Genomic DNA, 24,064 nt, shown 5'->3' with positions numbered 1-24,064 from the left:
AGCGTCTAATAGTTGGACAGTAAAAACCCGAAAAGGAACGTGAGTTTTATATCAAATTATCATCCACCAGGTTTTTTCAACCAACTAGTATTGGTCATTTCTTGCACTAGGTTTAAGGTTTTCACCAAAACTAGAGAAAAGATATGATATTTCATTAAAAAACATATTTTCTTTCGGCAGAAATCTGTTGTTGGTTATCCATCTTGTTTTCACTATTATTATTACTATTGGATTTTGTAAAATTTTAAAGTGAAAAAACGCTCACATTCTTTGATGTGGTGACGTCCGTTTCTTACTGGTATTACACATTTTCAAGCCAAACAGAAACTGAAGTGTTTAAGGTTTGGCTTGAAAATGTGTAATACCAGCACGAAACGGACGTCGCCACATCAAAGAATGTGAGTGTTTTTCCACTTTAAAGTTTTACAAAATTCAATAGTAACATATTTTCATTGAATCGATCCTTACAAGCTACATTTATTCATTTTTTTGATAGATGATCAATCAGAGGACAGTTATTGTTCGACATAATATTATCTCCAGCTTCAACCATAATTATGTATTATATCACTCCAAATCCTGATTATAAATGGATTTTTTTCTCTATAAAAGGAATAGTCAATAATAATAATCTGAGTACTATGTGCCGGTTGCACAAAAGCCGGTTAAATTTTAACCGTGATCAACTTTATGAGAGCAAATCAGAGAAGGCGTTTTTTTAAAGACTGCTTCTCTGATTGGTTCTCGTAGAATTAATCACGGTTAAAATTTAACCGGCTTTTGTGCTACCGGCACATAGTATTTCAGACTATTATTATTGACTTTATTCCTTTTGTTATCAAGTCTTCTTAGAATGACTCACTGACTTTGCAATAGTGAGTCATTTTAAAAACAATTCATTAATGGATTGGAAGACTCTCATTATTTTCTTTTGGTTGAATTCAACGCTCAAGGAGCGAACAAAACGAGTTACTTGATACGGTTGCATAAAAGCCGGTTAAATTTAAATCGTGATCAATTCCACGAGAACCAGAGAGGCCTTCTTTTCGAAAAAGCTTTATCTGATTGGTTCTCGGGAATTATCAGATAATATAATTTAACACACACTTTAGTTTCCACCAAAACTAGAGAAAAGTTATATGATTTTTCATTAAAAACATATTTTAATTTCAAACCAGGGCTAAGAGTCATTGATATAGATAGATAAAGAGGGTTGATAGCGGACTGAAATCTACATACCGAACTGTACTGTTCTGTTCATACCCTTATGATTATGGTGATTGAAGAAATGTATCACTTCTTAAAATCTTATATTCTCTAATCTATAATAATTCTATCCTCTTATTATTCACTTATCCATTCATTCAAACAATAAGTACATTATCAAAATGATAGGGAGAGGAAAAATAAGGTAACCTTGTGCTATTCCTCTCCCAAATTGAGATAACACATAGTCCGTTTATTGGTTAAGTCTTGTAGTTCTTCAATTCACAAAATTTTCAGTCCTCAAGTATTTTCACAAAGTAGATTTCCAAATTTAGATGCTTCAAAACTAAACGTAGAATAAATATTTCACATTATTATAACTAAAATAGGAAATATTCACATATTAAAAATATAATTTTGATCACTTTTTGCTATTAGAAAAAACGACTAGCAGTCAGATATTTTACAATAAATGAATTAATCACTCACGTGTACAACCAAGAAGATGGCGGAACTGCCGAAAGATGTCGTTGTCACAGTGAGTGATTAATTCATTTATTGTAAAATATCTGACTGCTAGTCGTTTTTTCTAATAGCAAAAAGTGATTTAATAATAAGCAGTTCGTGATGGAAAACAACATTGAAGAATAATTTTGATGTATTACCGAAAAACAAACTTAATTATCCTCTATTCTATAACCAATTCTTCCTTAAATATAATCCTCATAATCATGTTCTCAATAACTTTTTAAAGGTATCATAAAGGTGTCATCCATCTCTACTCGAAAGTTGTATTATGTTATGTAATAATAGTAAACATATTTGAATGAACCCTTATATGCGGAGTAAAATTGTGTAAATGCTCCATAGCTTCCTTGGGTTATCACTCCTATTAAAATGCAGGCCTGCATACACTTACAACCCCTCCAAGCGGAGAGTGGAGGTTCAAGTTGAGAATAACTCAGCTGCATTCATCTGATAAATAGATTTAAACGGCCGGTAATTGGTCTTGTGTTCAAGGAGGCAGGCAGCAAGTCGAGAGAAACGTCCTTGGCCGAAAGAAAATGAAACGTTGATGTTGGCGACTCAATCGAGCGACTAAACTATGTTAAGAATTAGAGGAACAACTTTTTGTTATTGTATTGCACGTCAAATCAAATTACTCGTTCCGGTGTGTGTCCGATGTAGGGCTGAAGAAAGAGAGAAGTCACAACCTTTGGAGTGATCTATTTTTAGATAATCTGTGCGACTCACTGATTCTGTCTCTTTCTATGTGCGTGAGTTGTGGGAGTGGAAGATTGAAAGGATTAAATTGCATTGCTAAAGATTTCCTTCCTGCAATTGATTGGAGCAACAAGTTGTGTTGCGTGTGAGTATACACGGAGAGATGAAGGGGAAGGATGAGAAGTTTTCTATTTTTACTCTGTGGTTTTATATCTCTTTTCATCTGTGGTATTCAACAATTATTTTGAAAATATTCTCTGTACTTATTTTCTGCAAAATACTCATCATTATCGTAAACAAAATTACATAGGCAGTTTGGAAAATTACATTAACATAGGTTGTAGATTGCAGATTGGGTGTCAATATTTTTGTAAAATTCAATAACAGTAACAGTTTTTGAAACTTGTTGATAAGTGTGAGAGAGGAGTATAATATTATAGACATCATATTTCATTCATACTAAAACTAGAGGAAATGACTCAGTTTCTTTTCATTATAATAATACTATTTACTTTCAACTTATTTTGTTGATTGTCAATTGTATTCATGTAATAATAGACATTCATGTATGCATTGTATGAAGGAAAACTATTATTGAGTACATATCCAATATTAGTCTTCAAAATAATTGATCATGCATATCAATAATCATGATTGATTATTGGAATACCTGGTTGATTATTGAAATGCATGGTCGATTATTGATATGCATGATTGATAATTGGAATACTAATATACTGTAGTTTGACTCGAAGTAAGAACTATGATTCAGTCACTTTTGGTAGGAAGTGAGTATGATTCACATTGTCTTATATTCAAGTCATATTAATCAAATTCTTTTCATACTAGAGGATCGCAATGTCAATAATGACTGATTATAAGTTCAGCTTTTCATTTAGAGTGTTCTGGTTTATTTTATCAGTCATGTGAAATCACAAATAGATGTGTGAGATTCTAGTTTTATTGTAGAAAGAATTAGAAAGCCTCAAATTGAAAAAAAATCATTTGAAAGATGAATATTTCGAAATAATGAGAATTGACCAGGTGTCCTTCTCCACGCTCATTATTAGTTATTGGTTATTGGTTTATTATACATGTCATGGATAGTGACGAGCACAATAGTCATACAATAATAGAAAAAACAAGATATTGATACACAAAACACAATAATTGTACATAATAGAACAACACTCATCATAACACAAATAACTTATATCTAAGACCTAGACAACATTTATAACTAACATATGATAACATATGTTTATAACACATTTATAACATATATAATGCAACATATTCAATGGTCGAAGATACTTCGCCACTCATTATTATCATTAGAGTCTGATAACTTGTAAATTGATAATTCCATAGCTTCCCACATCGGAAACTTGTTACACCTTGATGAAGTTTTTTGGAACATCATAATTAATTTCATGAACTTTATTGAAGTTTGGAGGAAAATAAGTAGCTGTGAAACTTGGAGGAAAATAATATTTTTCTCTTAATTTGTCTACCCAGTTTTCCCAGCTACAGACCACTGTCAGACATCGGAGATTCGAAAATGGAATTCTAATCTATTTTAAAATTTTTATTATTTGAGTTGATAATGTTTTTACCTTGTTGATTATACTTCGATTATCTGATCACACTACTGGACACGTGATCAGTAAAATTTCCAAGATACTATTTAATTTCTACTTTTGTAATTTGTGATTTGAGGAGGAAATAAATTCATTTATTCATTCATTAATCACTATCATTATTTAGTTTTGAAATACTCATTGATCATCGATATTTGAACTTATTTTTATTCACGAATATTCTATTACTAATGATTGAGAACTTATGTCTTTGAACAATACTTTCTTACACGAATATCAACTTTCTCTTGAGAAAAACACAATCAATAACAGAAATAATTCATAATTTTAATGAAAACGGATCGATATTGTCAAATCCACACAAATCATCAAGACAATTTTAGGTTCTAGCATAGAGAAACGATAGCATAATATTGTTTTAATATCTTACGCTATTGTTTCTCTAGTTACGGTTTTCACACAATTATCAATCTCTAATAAACAGAAAGCTTAAAGATTGTGCAGCAGAATACATACTTAGTATAAGGGAGAAGCCCTACGATTGGCCATTAGCTGTTGACCAATGAAGGCTGAGCTCTATTGTCATTGGCCGAGACTAGGCACGCCCAGTACTCTAGTGCCCTTCATCACCACCAGAGAAAGCAACTTATAATTTGTCAAATATTCCCATTTGATTGATAAATATATTATTTCTTAATTCCTCAAAACATCAGTGAATCTTGATTTTCAATATCAAAATTGATCGTTTTATTTCAAACTGTTTTAGATGAACTGTTTGTTGTGTTGGCTTTTTACCAGAATAAAGTTCTATAATACCATTGCAGTTCCGACTCTCCTATATGGAAGTGAGTATTGGATTCACACACGTAGAATGGACAGTCGAATTCAAGCTGCTAAGAAGTGTATTTGGCTGCACTAGAGTTGATAGAATCAGAAATACTGATATAGGACAGGTTGCTCCTCTGCATGAAAGAATTATTCAAAATAGACGCAACTAGTGCAGTCATTTGGATATAATGCCACCTGGAAGAATGCCCCTTCAAGTTCAAAACTATAGTCCTACAGGAAAAAGAGATGTAGGGAGGCCAAGAAAGAGATGGGTACCGGAACAGGTTAATCAATAAACCTAATCCCTCAAGTGAAGAAGATGATGATGACGATGTTTTTTGTGTGTTGGGAGGACTTCGACAAGATAGAATTTCTGGATCTGTTATGGATTTTTTGTTTTATCAAAATTATGCGACTATCAAATTATTTCGAGTAAAAAAGCGAAAAATGAATCTCTCGCAATTGTCGCATACTTCGTTCTCTTACAATCCATTTTTATCAGCGAAACACAAGTTTCAACAGATCAGTGATTAAACTAGGGTTAGAGACCTGCATAGCAGAGCAGTGTAAAACCATAGAGAAACAATAGCGTAAGTAGATATCCCATGGTATAGGGCGTTTATGTCGCAACTTTTACTGTTATCCCAAGCCGATTACTGTCGATTATTGTTGATTTTTACTGTTTTGACCGGGTAAGAGTGTATGAACGGCACAATATGAGAGACTACCAGCGTCATAAAGCTTCACGGGAAAGAACTACGTGGGCTATCGGCTTGAGATAACAGTAAAAGTTGCGACATAAACGCCCTATGCCATGGGATATCTACTTATGCTATTGTTTCTCTATGGTAAAACACAGACAAGCGGTAACCGAGCAATATGAGCTGCAAACCTGCAACATATAAAAAGTGTTGCAATCGAGAGTATCCCGGTATTTGCTCCGATACTTCTCGTCATATCCTGGATATCAATTTCAGACTGATCTCGGTGGAAGAGGGGCTTAGAAATCCAGATCACCGACGTCGTCCACATGGTGCTACTCTCTCCCCAAGTGCTCAGATCATGGACAGAATATTATTTTCATTCCAAGCGATCCCTCCTGCTCGAGAGTGAATCTCGAAACTCGTTCAAAGCTGTCTCCTGAATACACCAAGGCGCGGTCTTGTTGGTTTATATAGGAGATAAAATATGGAGTTGGAGTGGGACTTGTCAAGTAGTGTGACTCCTAGGAGTTAGTTTCAATCTATCGAGACTCGAAGTTACATAATGGAAGGAGTTTTGAGTCCATACCCCAATATGGATATCTCTCCATCTGATAACATAACTAAAGTGGGACTTACTTCAATATTATTCGAGTTGTCAGCAAATGAGAATAGAAGCATTGATGAGAATTAGTAGGAATGCTATTACACTTAGTTGGAAATGAATTGAACTACAGCCTTCCATCTTTTACGTTTTGAATCTAGAATAATCAGGTTTTGTTGAGTCAATGATTTTATGAATGTCCATTCATATTTCATTGGTAAAACCACAGCCTCCTCTAATAATAGGAGGCTAGGGTGAAACCCATGAATCGGAATAATAACTTAATAGATTTTATTCATATTTGAGAAATATTTATCTCTTTTCTGTATAGGGCTACTTGTAATATAAATATAAAGAAAAATGAAAATCTCAGTACCCTTTTTGAAATATTTTATCACAACATGTTTCGGACATTTATGCCATTTTCAAGTGATATGAAGTAAATAAATATTTGACATAATGATCATAATAAGAATCTTCCAGCAGTATTTATTTATCTACTTCATACCACTTGAAAATGGCATAAATGTCCGAAACATGTTGTGATAAAATATTTCAAAAAGTGTACTGAGATTTTTCTTTTTCTTTATATTGAGAATAATATTCTTTTGTAGCTGTAATTTTGTAAGTTCAGTAATTACGTGCTAACATTATCATTACATGCTTAGCATAAATCAATGACTTTCATATGATTTTTATAACATTTCTTCATTCACTGACAAGCTTTACTGATCATTGAAGACTTTTCTACATTCCACCATATCAATAAAGTTCTATATTTTATAGATTCAAGGAATTTGAGCTCTACAAATTGATTCCATTATCACTTTTACTGAGTGCTTTTACACAGTGAGAGCTATTAAGGTATGAGAAAATGAGTTTGAAGGTGTATCACAACAATATGTTCTCATGTGACTAGTGGAATCTTGTTGATTTCTCAGTATAGTAGTGATGAATAAACTCATTCGACTAATTGATTTGTATGATTTATATCCTTGTTGTAAACTCTGAACCTCCCTGACTCTACAGTAGCATTGAATGTTGAATAGCATGCTTAGTCATCAATATTTTCAGTTTGATTCTTATTGTAAGCTGAGTGATTTGCATTCATGGTTATCTGCAGCTGTATTTGACAAGTTTATTGTCGAAGATAAGAGAAACATTGTTTACGACAGTGTAAAGACCTCCCTATGACAGAAAACAACCGTACGAGCAAGTCATTTCATTATAAACTTCAATGTTATACCCCAATGCACTTGAAAGTGGACCGGTGCATTGACAAGTAATGCGTCAATTATATCGTGAGTCACAATAATATTGTAGCAGCGGCTTGGCGATTCACAAAAGCAGAACAACTTCCTGAGCTATATAAACTATTGAGGTGAGGTTCAGTTCAAACTGTCAGTTGAGGTTCAATGGGAAGTATGGGTTTTGTTTATGAGAAATGGTGACAGTGTGAAGGTAATGGGCGTCGACATAAATCATTAACCTACAAGTATGAATTGGGCGATTGTTGCCTGTTCAAGTGTTCATAGAGCAGCAAATCCTCTACTACCGGTTTTTAATTTGCGTAGCAGACGCACTTATACAGTTGTGGGCGTTGACATCTTTGTATTGCTCCAGGGTGAAGGGAATAGTTATTTGTGCAACTAGTGCGCAAAGTGACAGTTTGCTGCACCGAAAGAAACGTTTACGGAATGGTTTCTTGAGTGCAGCAGAGGAACTTTGCGCACGTATTTCACATTAAGTTTTTCCTACAGTTACCATTGAATATGAAAAGTGGGTAATTATGGGTAAAATTGTCTGAAATGCATCAAATGTTTTTCTTGTGTAATTTTATTATTGATAAAAACTTAATGTATTGTCAAATTGAATAAAAATGTTGTCCTTGGTTATAATATATAATATGTATAATTAGCGCGTTGTGCTTCGTTGCACCTCTGCTTACTATAGCAGCCCAGTCACTGTTACCAACTTCATTTTGATTTTGCTGCACTGTTGCTCCATATAACCTACTAAGTATTTTTTGCGTTGCCATGTTGCAAATCTGGAGTGCAGAAAATTTTTTCGCCCCACTTGGATGTAATGAGCTGGTTTACGTGCGTCATATGGAGGCCGAAAGTGATTGTTTTCTGACCAGGCCGGTAAAATTTTTACGGCCCTAGGGCTGTAAAATAACCTTGAAGTCAGCTGATTCTGATTTGATGTGAACGTGTTTACAAAATAGTTTATGAAACGGAATCAGTTTATGCTTCTAGAATTGAATAAAGTTTTTGCAATAAGATACTATCATTTTATTTGGATGAATGAAATACAATAATGAGATTTATAAACTATTCAAATTCAATTTTCAGAGTATAATAGAATCTAACCTCAAACCTCCTAGTACAGCGTTTATCATGGAACATGGTGGATAACGAATCATTTTCTTTTAGAATTCAATAAAGTATTCTGTAATATATACTATCATTTTATTTGGATGAATAAAATACAGATAAGAATATTTATAAACTATTCAAATAATTCGATTTTCAAGTAGATAGAACTTCTAACCTAAACTTCCATTGACATTCAGATTGGCCAAATTTCAAGTGTGCTAAAACAGCTGATCAAAAACTTCCATTACATTCAGATTGGCCAAATTTCAAGTGTGCTAAAACAGCTGATATCAAAACTTTTCATTCTTTGTGTTTATCATTCAATAATCAAAACATTTATAATAATATCATCTTATTGTCATTTGAAGAATAAAAAGTATAAACTCAACCTCTTACATAATTGAACATAATCTTTTAAATTATTTAGACATATCAGAATAAAATAAAAATACTTGGACAATTTCTTGATATTCAGATTACCTCAGATTTGCTAGAGCTATGACCTTCCACTTTTGCTTTCGGAAGTGCTTATAATAGACAATTATTCTCATATATATATTGTTTATTTTCCTGTGTGGCGAAAAATAACGTTCTCACCATGGGCAAAAATGTTTTTTCCGGCTCTCAATCTTTTCTAGTCCTCGGCCTACGGCCTCGGACTTGAAAACCGATTTCGAGCCAGAAAAGTCCCATTTTCGGCCCTAGGTGCGAAATATACTATTCCCCACTAGAGCGGAAAAGTGATTCTTTGCGTTCTGTAATCAGTGCAGCAATGGCCACTTTTCAACGTAACTGTAGGAAAACAAATTTGAATTCCAGTCTTCATTGAGTTGTTGAGAGGTGCGATTTCAATTATCAGTTATGAATTTCATTTATATTGTTTGTGTGTGCATGTGACTTGTAGATTAGGGCATTGAGTTTCTGAATGAACTCGGGACGATTGACGTTAGTCATAGAGAAAGGGTAAGCGTAACCAGAGAAAACTCCTATAATTAGCAAAATAATTGTTATTATTAATTCTGTGGCGTAACCCTCAAATCAAGTTTTCTTTTTGGTGAATTCGGTCCTTAGTCAACTACTGATAATAGTAGGCTAATATTGATAATGAACGTAACAGCCAATTTTGAACGTATTTGGTGCAGGGTCTCTTAAGTACAGAGAATCTTAAAATAGAATCTACAGATTGAATAATTGTATGACCAAGTATGAGCTGCCACCTTGTGTCAGAATAGAGAATTACATATACTTTGGATTGTTGACCAATCAGGAGAGAGTGAGTGGAGTTTAAAAATAACAGCTGCCACCCAATGGCAGAATTGAGAGTTATCGAAGAAGAAGAAGAAGAAGAAGAAGAAGAAGAAGAAGAATAATTGTATGACCAAGTATGTGCTGCCCTTGTGTCAGAATAGAGAATTACATATTCTTTGGATTGTTGACCAATCAGGAGAGAGTGAGTGGAGTTTAAAAATAACAGCTGCCACCCAATGGCAGAATTGAGAGTTATCGAAGAAGAAGAAGAAGAAGAAGAAGAAGAAGAAGAAGAAGAAGAAGAAGAAGAAGAAGAAGAAGAAGAAGAAGAAGAAGAAGAAGAGAAGAAGAAGAAGAAGAAGAAGAAGAAGAAGAAGAAGAAGACGAAGAAGAAGAAGAAGAGAGAAGAAGAAGAAGACGAAGAAGAAGAAGAAGAAGAAGAAGAAGAAGAAGAAGAAGAAGAAGAAGAGGAGAAGAAGAAGAAGAAGAAGAAGAAGAAGAAGAAGAAGAAGAAGAAGAAGAAGAAGAAGAAGAAGAAGAAGAAGAAGAAGAAGAAGAAGAAGAATTAACTATTTGTTAGTCTCTGCTTTAGTTGTGTTGTAGTAGTAGAAGCTGTAGAGAGCATCCTCTATGATGTTGGTTGTATATATCTTAAATAAACTCTAACTCATTCATAAGTATAATATTGATGTAAAATAAATAACTCAACTTTTCCAAACAATATTGTGACGTTATAATCATTGAGTAAATATATTTGTCTACATTATTTGTCTCTGCTATAAACTAAGTTAGTGCCGTATTTATCCACGATTATCCACGATTTGGCTAACACATGGAAGAAAAAACAAGTCGCTCCTTTGCATGGGTTTTCTCTTTCTCTGCTAGCATCCAATGAGAATCGTTGAACTATCTACTATATTGAGATCCACGTTACAATGGCAGTGTTTGATTAGCAATGGCATTGCTATCCTTGTCTATCATTCAACAAAGCGAATAGCGCTATCTCTTTCTCGCTTTGATTCAATGATTTTATTACAGCCAGAGAATACATACAGTACACCAGGCCATGTTAATACAATAAAATTTATAATAGAATTACAATAACAATACATAAATAAAGATACCTAATACACAACATGCAGTGCAAGAGCAGGCTTCAAAGCTATTCGGTTAAAAAATAAAATAATAATAATAATAATAATAATATAATAATAATAATAATAATAATAATAATATAATAATAATAATAATAATAATAACAACAAATAATACTACAGAAATATCAATAAACAATTACTAAACTTCAATTCTATCACAGTCTGTTGCCAGATCGTCTTTTAACAATGTAAAACTATAATTATGTAACAAAATATTTCATCCTAACTATATAAATTTATTATGAAATTTTTGAAAAATATAATTTCTTGCTCAATAAAATATGATTGATTATTTTAAACGAGAATGAACAGTTAATATTATATCAATAAACCTGTATCAGCTACCGCCTATAGAAGACATTGACAGAGGTTCGGCAACGTTGTTCTCCTATCTTTCTCCACTGCCATTATGACGTGGACCTCACTATAGAATCTTCGTGATAGATTTCTGCGATCATATGCAATCAAAGCGTGATTCGCTGGAGAAGTTTTAAGAAAAAAATATAAAGAAGGTTTCAAGACACTACTGTACAACTACTTAATACTCGCACTACTATTCATGCTAACTTCATTCATTGTTCATTTGTTATTGAGGGCTACTTGTGTGTAAATTAAACATTGAAAATTAATGCTTAGAAGGGTGATTTGATTATTAATTTCTACTTCACTACATTCACCACGGGCCGGTTTCCGAGCTCGGGATTTGTCTAAGTTCTAGACTTTAAACAGCTGGAGTAAGAAAATTGGCTTTCCAAAACGGGGCGTAGTCGTAGTCATTGTCAAAGTCACGCTTGAATTAAATTTCAAAAAACTAGAAAATTAAACACAAAAAAATAAAGAGAAAATAGTGTAAAGTTTCAGCTATTTTGAATTATTTAGAAATGTTTAATTTCGTCAAGGAAAAACGTTTCCAATTATTTATAGAAATGAAAAAATAAAAACTGCGACTACGTCCCGTTTTGGAAAGCTAATTTTCTGACTCCAGCTGTTTAATGTCCAGAACTTGACTAAATCCCGAGCTCGGAAACCGGCCCTACAAGTCATATTCGTTTAGAGAAACGAATACTATTATAAATCATTCGATCATCTCTGATATTCACTACACAACAATACACTATTCATTCTGATTGATGGACCTCAACCAATCATAATCTCAATCTCAGGCCATGATTGACTGTGGGAGTATAGGAGAATAACTTTCTGTGAATTGATATAAATAGCTTTAATTTAGCGGAGTCATTAATCTCTTAATAGAATGAGAGAATGAAATAGATCAGAGTTGTAGAGATACACGGTAAATACTCAATTATTATAGATGACTGTACTCAATTATTATAGATGACTGATGTCAAATTCCATTTCTTCTTGAATTCCATTGTCTGTTATTGTTCAAGTTTACCAGAAAATCAAATCAATGAACGCAATTGTTTCAAAAAAATTGAGAGTAAAACTGTAGTAGTTAGGTAGCCTTTTCCTGTGCAATAACATTTCTTAGGTATAATTATTCGATTTTCGAATTGAATCAACCAATTTCAATTTTTCTCATGATGATTGCCATAGGTTATTATTTCTTATAACAATAATATCTCAGTTCCATCATCATGATAAAGTTTCCAAAGAATAGGAGATCAATATCAGATACATCCATGCCAAATTACCCACGCACAAGCCTGAGAGCTCATGTGAGCATCACCCTCAGTATTATTATTATTATTTAATCAGCCGTTTTAATCTATCAAACGGTGAACTCAAATCTAAAATCGATAAATTCATCAAAATGTATGGTATTCAAACTCAAATCAAATCAAATCAAATCAAATAAGCTTTTATTCCTCAAAAATATACATTACAGGAAAAAACACACTTTACATAGATACAGGAATACCCCTACAAGACTATTCGTCTGTGTGTAGGGGAAAACTATTAAACCTACATCAAATCTACACGAATCGTTAATGTAGAAAACGTATTAAGTAAGAAAACGAATTATTGTCAATGTTAAAAGCTCCTTGAGTGAGAAAATTAAGTCCCATTCAGACTTTTCCAGTGGTCGATACACATACGAGTATATTCCCAATAATGGATACTACCTTTTCTCACTTTCTATAAATATTTTTCCCCGGGGTTCCAGAACTATGAGACACTACAAGGAAATGTCTGCTCTTCGCCTTCTACTAAGTCTTGATGTTTTATGAATACTGTACAAACTGCAGCTTCATCTGAAGCACACACTTCAGCGAAATTGATAGTGGGTGCGGTGAATTGAACAACTCATCACCTCTTCAAACCCGGAAATGAAAAGTTTCAGTGATTGGGCCTAGATGTACTTTCATGCGATAACCAAATGCTAAATGCACTGACACATATCAGTGTTTGACTCACAGCACAAAACAAATATTGTTGATTAGAATAAATTGGATAACAATGATTAAATGCAATTTATCTATTGTGAAATTCACTACAAATTGGCAGTGTTTCTTGTTAAAGACAAGAATGTTTCCAATCAAATCAATACTGACAGTTAGATATGAATATCACTATACTAGTTTTGAAAGTGGGGAGAGCATCAATTCATTTGTTTTGATTGCAAACTATTTGACCTATATCTTTAGGCTCACGGTGGAGTGATCCGTGGTCTAGTGGATAGAGTGCTTGCGTAGCAGCATTGAGATCCCGGGCTCGAATCCTCTCATTACCAAAATTTTTTTAACCAGATCACTCCCGGGTTATCGGATGGGCACGTTAAACTGTCGGTCCCTGCTGAAGTATGACAGTCGTAAGGCCCATTGACGGCTTAAATTATACATTCAGGCAGTGGGACCTTCCCGAAAGGTACTCCCAACCAACAAAAGCCATACGAATTTACTTTTTAGGCTCAGGGTGATTTTGAAACGATGAAAACTACAATCAGTTTCACACAACTATATTTAACTTTGAATGAAAAAGACCAAGAAATTGTCAAAAACCACAGATTTATTGATACTTAGAAAGACCGGTTTCAGTTATTACACCATTGTCAATCTCTGATAAACTCAGATAAAGTCACCAGTTTATCAGAGATTGACAATGATAAACTCAGATAAAGTCACCAGTTTATCAGAGATTGACAATGGTGCAATAACCGAGACCGGTCTTGTTTGAAATTGTTTTTGAATTAGTCTTTTTTATTCAATATCAATAATTACCACAATATCAACTTCTCAACTACACAAAAGACTATATAACTTTCACCTAATTAATTTTTGAAATATTTAAAAAATATATAGGCTATAATAAAATTATTAATAAATAAGAATTCATTTTTGATTGTAATTTTTGTATTTTGATTTCTCTTATTTATTATATTGTGTTGAATTGAATAAAAATTGATTGATTGAATATTCTATTTCTATTCGTACGTCAAATGAATGATTAGGACTTACTTGTTGGTTTAACACTATTCACTATTTTGGGAATTGAAAATAGAATCAATTATTTCTAATGAAGTTTCCAATGAAACTCGATTTCTTCGTTTTTTTTTTGCATGAGGAATATCGTATGCATCTACTGATTGTATACTGTAGAAAGTACCTATGTTGCCATAAAAAGCTTGGCTATATAGAACGAGCAGCTTATCACGTAGGCAATCCAGTGTTGGATGGAGTCGCTTTGAAATCAGGCCAAGATTATGACAAACGAGAAATCCTCTCGAATATATATCATTATGTCACTTATTGTATGAATTTATAATTAATTTCGATAAAAGAAAAATGAATGAACTATTAATTTCCAATGTTTTTTAATCAATACACAATATTAACACGGAATAATTTGTAGGAGATACGTGGTTGAGAATACGTTTCAATTGATAGATACGTACGTACAATCACGTACAATAATTGAATACGTACAATCTAGAGCTGTTATGGTGCTAAGAATTCTACAAGTGACAAACGTTAACCATCTGTGATGAAATTTTTGAGAATTGATATTGTGGAATTTTTCCATGTTATGTGTCAACAAATCAGATTATTCTGATCAAGTCGATCAAATTTTTTAGATAATATTTCTCGTGAGATAAGCTGATTGATTCAACAGCTGAACATAATTCTGTCTCTTTCCCACACAGGCACTCTCATCTTCTGTTGCCGAAATTATCATCTGTTTTTCCAATGATGAATAATTATTATCCTTTTCATGTCCTTCAGCGAGTTCTCTCTCAGGGAAGAGACCTGGTGCAATCAAATTTTTATATCATAAACCCACTATGTTCCAAATTTCGTGAAAATCGTTGGAGCCGTTTTCAAGATCGGTTGGACATAAATAACGAAACCATATATTATCGGTTGGACCATATAAATAACGAAATAAAAACACTCCACTTGGATGGGCTGCTTTTATAAATTAATAAAACAATATTGAAACTTGAAGTACCCTTTATTATTTCAAATATTACAAGGACTAGTTTCGACCATAGGTCATTTTCAAGTTCCGAAAATGAAAATGACCTATGGTCGAAACTATAATAGTCGTTGTAATATTTTAAATAATAAAAGGATACTTCAAGTTTCAATATTGTTTTTTTCATTAATTGACCGAACGAAGTGAGGTCTAAGATTCAAGTCGACGGTTTGGCATTTCTCTAAATGTTTAAATGTTTATATATTTATATGTTGCGCATCTACGGCGAAACGCGGTAATACATTTTCATGAAATTTGACAGGTATGTTCCTTTTTAAATTGCGCGTCGACGTATATACAAGGTTTTTGCAAATTTTGCATTTCAAGGATAATATAAAAGGAAAAAGGAGCCTCCTTCATACGCCAATATTAGAGTAAAAATCAGACTATAGAATTATTCATCATAAATCAGCTGACAAGTGATTACACAGATGTGTGGAGAAGCCAGTCTATTACTGTATTTGTATAAGGTCTATAGTTTCAATCAAAGACATTTATGCATGTATCTTTAAGCTGGGTTTACACCAAAGTAATTAACAAAATGATTATAACTTAATCCTTATAGATTCTATTAGATTGGATGGAAGTTGACAAACACATATGTTCATCATGTGTATGATAAGTTATGTTCAATCTGATATAATCTATAAGGAATGAGTTATTAACATTTTTTTAAATAAATTTGGTCTAATCGCAGCTTTAAGGTCTTTGGTTTCAATATTTTGTTTTGCAGTCATGGTATTATTATGCGTGCCCATCAGTATCAATATTCTCACATTCGAAAAAACTAATTTAATAGGTGAATAAAAATAAACAAATGAACTAAATAATGCTGGAGAAATTATAATATTTTTGATTCAAAAAAATTAATTTTAATCAGATACAAAGATCATCATGGAATTGGATGAATATATCATATGGAATACAAATTCAAACGTGAACTGAGTTTGTTAACATTTAAAACAGTTGACATCTGGTACTTGTGGAGTAGAATACTGCGTGAGGTTTACTGTTCATAGAACTACTAGTAATAATAATAATAAAATAATAATAATTGTGTTCAATATTGTTCTTGTATTCTTCAACATAGCCACTGACGTATACCATGTCTGTTACGGGTTCATTCAATAGGTCTAAAAAACCTCAATGGGCCGAGTTCACTCAAAAGGGCTACAAAACATAATGTTGGAGAGTTTACTTCACTCTAAGGGCCAGTTTCCGAGCTCGGGATTCAGCTAAGCTCTAGACTTTATAAAAGATAGTCAGAAAATTGGTTTCCGAAACGGGGCATAGTCACAGCTTTTATGATACGGTATTTATTTTCTCTTTTCTATAATTTATTGGAAACGTTTTTCGAAATGGAACATTCGTAAATGAAACGTAATGAAACATTCGTCGTAATGAAATTTTCAAACATTCGTAATGAAACCATTCGTCAAACGTGAATTAAACGTTTGACGAAATGGAAACATTTAAAACAGTTGACATCTGGTACTTGTGGATGAGATTACTGCGTGAGGTCTACTGTTCACAGAACTACTAGTAAATAGCGAAATATAAATACAGAAATTGCTCCCTTAATAATATAATAGGATATCTACTTGGAGATCTCAAGTAGTGTTGAGCCAGTCACGATATCAGGCCAGCTCTCCATGAAAACTATCTTCAACTGAGTCTACAATGTTGAGGTGGTTGAGTGACAGCCCAGTCAGATAGAAAAATTGTGTTTGCATTCCGTCAGTCCTCTTCAAAGCTAGATTGACTTGTCGCCCCTTGAAGGCTCCAATCCTATGTAGCATTTTGAAAATATTTTCGAGCGGATCTGTTGGCGACACTCTGCCTTATCACTGATAACACGACAGACTTCTGAAATGGGGGATGAGGCAATTATCTAATGTTTACCCTGGGGGTCGACTGGAACTTGTATCTTCCGGTTTTTGTATACACTCAACATAACTTACAACTCTCAGTTTAGAAGTTAAGGAGATTTGAGAACTGTTTAGACTCTTGATGATGCTCATCATGTTGAATTACTTTTGTTTGTGATGTGATACTCTTATTTTTCTTTGTGGAACTATCGGGTGCTTACAGAACTTGGACTGTATTCAATCTCAATTTATATTTTTCAGTGCTTTGTGTTATGGTTATAAAGATTTGATTCGATGTGCTTAATTTCAGAGAAAAATCTACATATTTGAGAGTTATCCCAAGAGAAAATCACAAAAACCTGTTTTCAGCTTGCGCTAAAATTATTATCTTCGTGAGTAATTCTGGGAACATTGTCAAGATTTGGTACGATGTACTTAATTTCAGAGAAAAATCTACATATTTGAGAATAATCCTAAGAGAAAAATCACAAAAACCTATTTTAGCTTGCGCTAAAATGATTATTTTCGTGGTTAATTCTGGGAACATTGTCAAGATTTGATTCGATGTACTTAATTTCAGAGAAAAATCGACATATTTGAGAGTTATCCTAAGAGAAAATCACAAAACCTATTCTCAGTTTGCGCTAAAATTATTATTTTCGTGAGTAATTCTGGGAACATTGTCAAAACTTATCATTGCATGCGTTTACAGGTACAACTCAACATGCCTTCAATCTTTCACTGCTCAAAGTTGACTAAATTTCTAAATCTAGTTATGAATAATTCAATGAATCAATGAAAGAATAAATGAGTTGATGAATGATCCAACAAATAAATGAATTGGTTAATAATTGATGATTCAATATCACTCTTCTTTCCATTTTCAAAAAAGAGATTAATAAATGTTCTGTTATCTTATCATTTCAGATCCTGGAGAAAACTTGAAAGAGTTGGGACCTACAGGAACATTACAGATCCATTGGCAGATATTTTGCATTATCATCTCTGTGTTAGCGTGCGGTGAGTACAGTTACTGTATCTTTTATCTCCTGTGACAATAATACTACAGTTCAAGTGCTTCTATAGAAAATTTCCCTTGATTTGAGCTTATTTTTTGCAATAAATTCTTAAAAATACCAAGTTTTATTTCCAGAATACTATAATCTATTCTATTTTTTTATAATACTCAGTTATCTAGAAGAAGTACTGATAACTGATATTGAACTATCGGCTAGGAAGCACTTAACTAATACCATAGAGAAACAATAGCATAAGTAGATATCCCATGCTATAGGGCGTTATGTCGCAACTTTTACTGTTATTTCAAGCCGATAGTCCACGTATTTCTTTCCCGTGAAGCTTTATGACGCTGGTAGTCTCTCATATTGTGCCGTTCATACACTCATAAACAGTATAAATCGACAGTAATCAGCTTGAGATAACAGTAAACGTTGCGACATAAACACCCTATAGCATGGGATATCTACTTACGCTATTGTTTCTCTATGATGATACTAAAGTTCAAGTGCTTCAATAGAAAATTTCCCTTGATTTGAGTTTATTTTTTGCAATAAATTCTTTAAAATACCGAGTTTTATTTTCGGAATACGATAATCTATTATCTATTTCTTTATAATATTCAGTTGTCTAGAAGAATTACTGATAACTGATATTGAACTATCGGCTAGAAAGCACTTAACTAATACTCACAAATGAATTCTATACTTTGCTCAACAATTATTAAACTCGAATCAATCAATCAAACTTTCAAACAAACTCCTGATCAAACAATCTGATCAAACAAATCAAACAAATCAATCAAACTTTTAATTATTCAACATAAAACTATTTAAATCTCATCAAACTTTTTGAATGAGACTTACATTCGGTACTCATATTCACTTTCTAAATCAGCCTTGGAGATAACCCCATTTTTTCATGAAGATGCAGAATTATAGCCTATTATTATCACCACTATTATTGCTTTATAACCGAGTCAATGAACCATTCATTTAAATGTCTTTCACGATTATCAACATTTTCTAGCCTTGTTCAGTTGTATTGAAGAAACCACTCTTTTATAGCATAGCATAGCATGAAAGCCATCGTTGTAATCTAGGCCTACTTCAATACTTTTTTCGTAAAATATTTTGAGAGAATCTTAATGTCTCTATTAAATTGATTAAGATTGTGTTAATGACTACAAACCGGCAAGTTAAAAAATAATCAGTAAAACTTGAATGATACGCTATGATGCTCACATTTCACTTGTCAATGAATGTTCAATAATAATATTGCATTGGTGCACATCCTATTAAATTCGACATCATTATTTTATGATATTTTTTATGATGTGTTGAAGTGCAATGATGATTATTTCACAGCATAGTATGAAAGCCTTGAAAGTTTTTAGTACTTTTCAACACTTTGTACTTTCCTTGCCCTACTACCATAGGTAAGGAAAGTATTGCTTTCCGAAAAAAATTAAGGTACCCCAATTTCTAAATTTCTATACGTTTCAAGGTCCCCTGAGTCCAAAAAAGTGATTTTTGGGTATTGGGGTATTGGTCTGTGTGTGTGTGTGTGTGTGTGTGTGTGTGTGTGTGTGTGTGTGTGTGTGTGTGTGTGGTGTGTGTGTGGTGTGTGTGTGTGTGGTGTGTGTGTGGTGTGTGTGTGTGTGTGTGGTGTGTGTGTGTGTGTGTGTGTGTGTGTGTATGAGTGTATGTGCGTCTGTGTACACGATATCTCATCTCCCAATTAACGGAATGACTTGAAATTTGGAACGTAATGTCCTTACACTATAAGGATCCGACACGAGCAATTTCGATCAAATGCGATTCAAGATGGTGGCAAAAATGGAGAAAATGTTGTCAAAAACAGGGTTTTTCGCGATTTTCTCGAAAACGGCTCCAACGATTTTGATAAAATTTATACCTAAAATAGTCATCGATAAGCTCTATCAACTGCCACAAGTCCCATATCTGTAGAAATTTCAGGAGCTCCGCTCCATCTATGCAAAGTTTGATTTTATATTTCCAATTATCAGGCTTCAGATACAATTAAAACGAAAAATTTTGAGTGGAAAAGATTAAGCATGAAAATCTCTACAATTAATGTTGAGTAACATTTTCACCTAAAATTGAAAATAAGCTCGGAATTCGAGAAAATAATATTATTCAATTGCAAACTGTTGATTCTATTAAATCATTCACTATGAAGAGATAGCAGACTTCGTGTGTCTGCAGCGCTATTGTCCTGTCACCAGCTGTCTCATATATTTGAATAGTAGACTTGAGATGCGCGGGAACACTAGCGTCAGGTGACCAATTTTCATAACGGCAAGGAAAGTTGTGTGAGTGCGCCATACCAGATTTTTTTGTATACCATTTCGTGATAAAAATCTTCCTTCAAAATTGGTTAATATATGGTCGCGGATAGCTACTCATAATCAGAAGTCTAGTTCTCTAAGTCAATTAATCATTGTAGTGAGAGCATGCACTTCGAAAACGAACACTTCTTAAGACTTATGTTGGAAAGATAACATGGGTTGACCCTTCTAATCAAATGGACTTTCCCCCTGACATTTCACAGCTCTGACTTGGATAAGTTTGTCATCTATATAATACGAGAGAGTAGGTTTGTGTTAGTTCGTATGTTCGTTTGTTCGCATCAAAACATGTCAACTTAAGGATTGCATACCGGAAAAACGGGATTGATTTAGATCTCCAAATTTTGCACATAAATTCTAAAAAATCTGGTGTGGCGCACTCACACAACTTTCCTTGCCGTTATGAAAATTGATCACCTGACGCTAGTGTTCCCGCGCATCTCAAGTCTACTATTTAAAGATCCAAGCCAGCTGGTGACAGGGCAATAACGCTGATGACACACGAGGAGAGCTTTCTCTTCATAGTGAATGATTTAATAGAATCAACAGTTGCCAACAGTTTGCAATTGAATAATCACATTTTCTCGAATTTCGAGCTAATTTTAAATTTTAGGTGAAAATGTTACTGAACATGAACTGTAGAGATTCTCATGCTCAATCTTTTCCACTCGAAATTTTTTGTTCAAATTGTATCTGAAGCCTGATAATTGGAAATATAAAATCAAACTTTGCATAGATGGAGCGGAGCTCCTGAAATTTTTACAGATATAGGACTTGTGGCAGTTGATAGAGCTTATCAATGACTATTTTAGGTATGAATTTGATCAAAATCGTTGGAGCTGTTTTTGAGAAAATCGCGAAAAACCCTTTTTTTTACAACATTTTCGCCATTGTAGCCGCCATCTTGAATCGCATTTGTTCGAAATTCTTCGTGTCGGATCCTTATATTGTAAGGACCTTACGTTCCAAATTTCAAGTCATTCCGTTAATTGGGAGATGAGATATCGTGTACACAGACGCACATACACTCATACACACACACACACACACACACACACACACACACACCACACACACACACACACAACACACACACACACACACACACACACACACAACACACACACACAACACACACACACACACACACACACACACACAACCACACACACACACACACAACACACACACACACACACACACACACACACACACAACACACACACACACACCACCACACACACACACACACCCACACACCACACACAACACACACACACACACACACACACACACACCACACACACACACACACACACACACACACACACACACACACACACACACACAACACACACACACATACAGACCAATACCCAAAAACCACTTTTTTGGACCCAGGGGACCTTGAAACGTATAGAAATTTAGAAATTGGGGTACCTTAAATTTTTTTGGAAAGCAATACTTTCCTCACCTATGGTAATAGGGCAAGGAAAGTAAAAACGGGAATGATTTGGATCTCCAAATTTTGCACATAGATTTTAAAAATATCAATCCCGTAATGAATATACTCCTCTCTAATAATCATGTTTTCATAATTATGTTTGTCGAATTAATATTCGATATAGGCTCACACTTTGTGGGTCAGCCTTCAATACTTCTCAAGGTGATTCCTGAAACATGTCTGCTGAGTCATGATAAGGGAAGCATGAAGGTGTTAGACTATTTTCCGCCTTCTGAATAATATCCAAGTCAAGTGATATTTACAACTTAGCCGACTAATAAATCTGAACAGTCGACCTAGTTGCAAGTGAAAGCATTGTGCGGAAGGTCAGGGCTTCGACTTTTATTAGGCTTGATCATGTTGCTGATTAGAAGTCATGTCCGATTGACTTCCCAAGTAGTGGAGAAAATGAAATCGGTTCACTCACACCATCGAATCATTTTCACCTCATTATGGGTTGAGCCTACAATAAATCTCAAAATAATTTGAAAGCCTTCAAGTCATTTCATAATGATTCGCTGAAGATCGTTACAATACATCCAGTCATCAACCGTGAAGTTTATATTTTTATTTATCTGTCGTTTCAAAAAATACAATATTTACGAAGAATCATTTTCACCTCATTATGGATTTAATAATAATTGAGCCTACAATAAATCTCAAAATCATTTGAAAGCCTTCAAGTCATTTCATAATGATTCGCTGAAGATCGTTACAATACATGCAGTCATCAACCGTGAAGTTTATATTTTTATTTATCTGTCGTTTCAAAAAATACAATATTTACGAAGAATCATTTTCACCTCATTATGGATTTAATAATAATTGAGCCTACAATAAATCTCAAAATCATTTAAAAGCCTCAAAGTCATTTCATAATGATTCGCGGAAGATCGATACAATACATCCAGTCATCAATGGTGAAGTTTATTTTATATTTTATCTGATGATTCAAACAATTCAATATTCAGGGAAGAGGATGAAGCAGACAGATGCTTCAACATTCTTTTTCCCCCTTTTTCATCTTCTTTATCTTCCTCTTCTTCTTCTTCTTCTTCTTCTTCTTCTTCTTCTTCTTCTTCTTCTTCTTCTTCTTCTTCTTCTTCTTCTTCTTCTTCTTCTTCTTCTTCTTCTTCTTCTTCTTCTTCTTCTTCTTCTTCTTCTTCTTCTTCTCTCCAACCTGAATGGTTGACAATATTCGAATTACATGTACAGTAAAGCTGCGTTTACACCAAAGTTATTAACATAATGTTGATAAGTTGATCCTTATAGATTCTATAAGATTGAACATAACTTATCATACGAACATGATGAACATTATGTGTTTGTCAAGTTCCGTTCAGTCTAATAGAATCTATAAGGATTAAGTTATTAGTCTAATAAATAGGATTAAGTTATTAACATTTTGCTAATAACTTTGGTGTAAACGCAGCTCAACTGTCAATTCTGCCATTGGATGGCAGCTGTTATTGGATAGTACATTTTTAAACTCCGATTCAAAGTAAATTAATTCTCTATTCTGCCACAAGGTGGCAGCACAAACTTAGTCATACAGTTATTTAATCTGTAGATTCTATTTTAATATTCTCTGTACTTAAAAGACCCTGCACCAAATACGTTCAAAATTGGCTGTTACGTTCATTTTCAATATTACTATTATCAGTAGTTGACTAAGGACCGAATTCACTGAAACGAATAATTGGTTTGAGGGTCAGTTAATTCTAAAAAATGAACAAAAAATCATATAACAAAACCAATTCAAAATCATCTGACTTAGAATCAACTGCCGCTCAAACCTAGTTTTCATTTTTGGTTAATTTGGGCCTAAATGTTTTTTTACAAAAACTGCATTACAATATACCCAAAGGCCAATTGAGCTCTCACACGTATGACCCATTGTATTCACTAATCAGCTCA

At 33.5% G+C, this 24,064-nt stretch overlaps 1 protein-coding gene across 1 annotated transcript in view; it reads left to right on the top strand.

Annotated features, from left to right (window-relative positions):
* The window catches only part of LOC111043543 (protein windpipe), a 91,307-nt gene that overhangs the window by 44,479 nt on the left and 22,764 nt on the right, over positions 1-24,064 (top strand). The window contains exon 2 of the mRNA XM_039419636.1: positions 18,183-18,275. The gene's annotated coding sequence lies outside the window, so the exon portion shown is untranslated. The remainder of the gene's footprint in view (positions 1-18,182; positions 18,276-24,064) is intronic.

This window comes from Nilaparvata lugens, chromosome 1, assembly GCF_014356525.2.
Source record: "Nilaparvata lugens isolate BPH chromosome 1, ASM1435652v1, whole genome shotgun sequence".
NCBI lineage: Eukaryota > Metazoa > Arthropoda > Insecta > Hemiptera > Delphacidae > Nilaparvata > Nilaparvata lugens.
The sequence above is the reverse complement of the archived record's forward strand: the minus strand, read 5'-3'. Positions and strand labels throughout refer to the sequence as shown.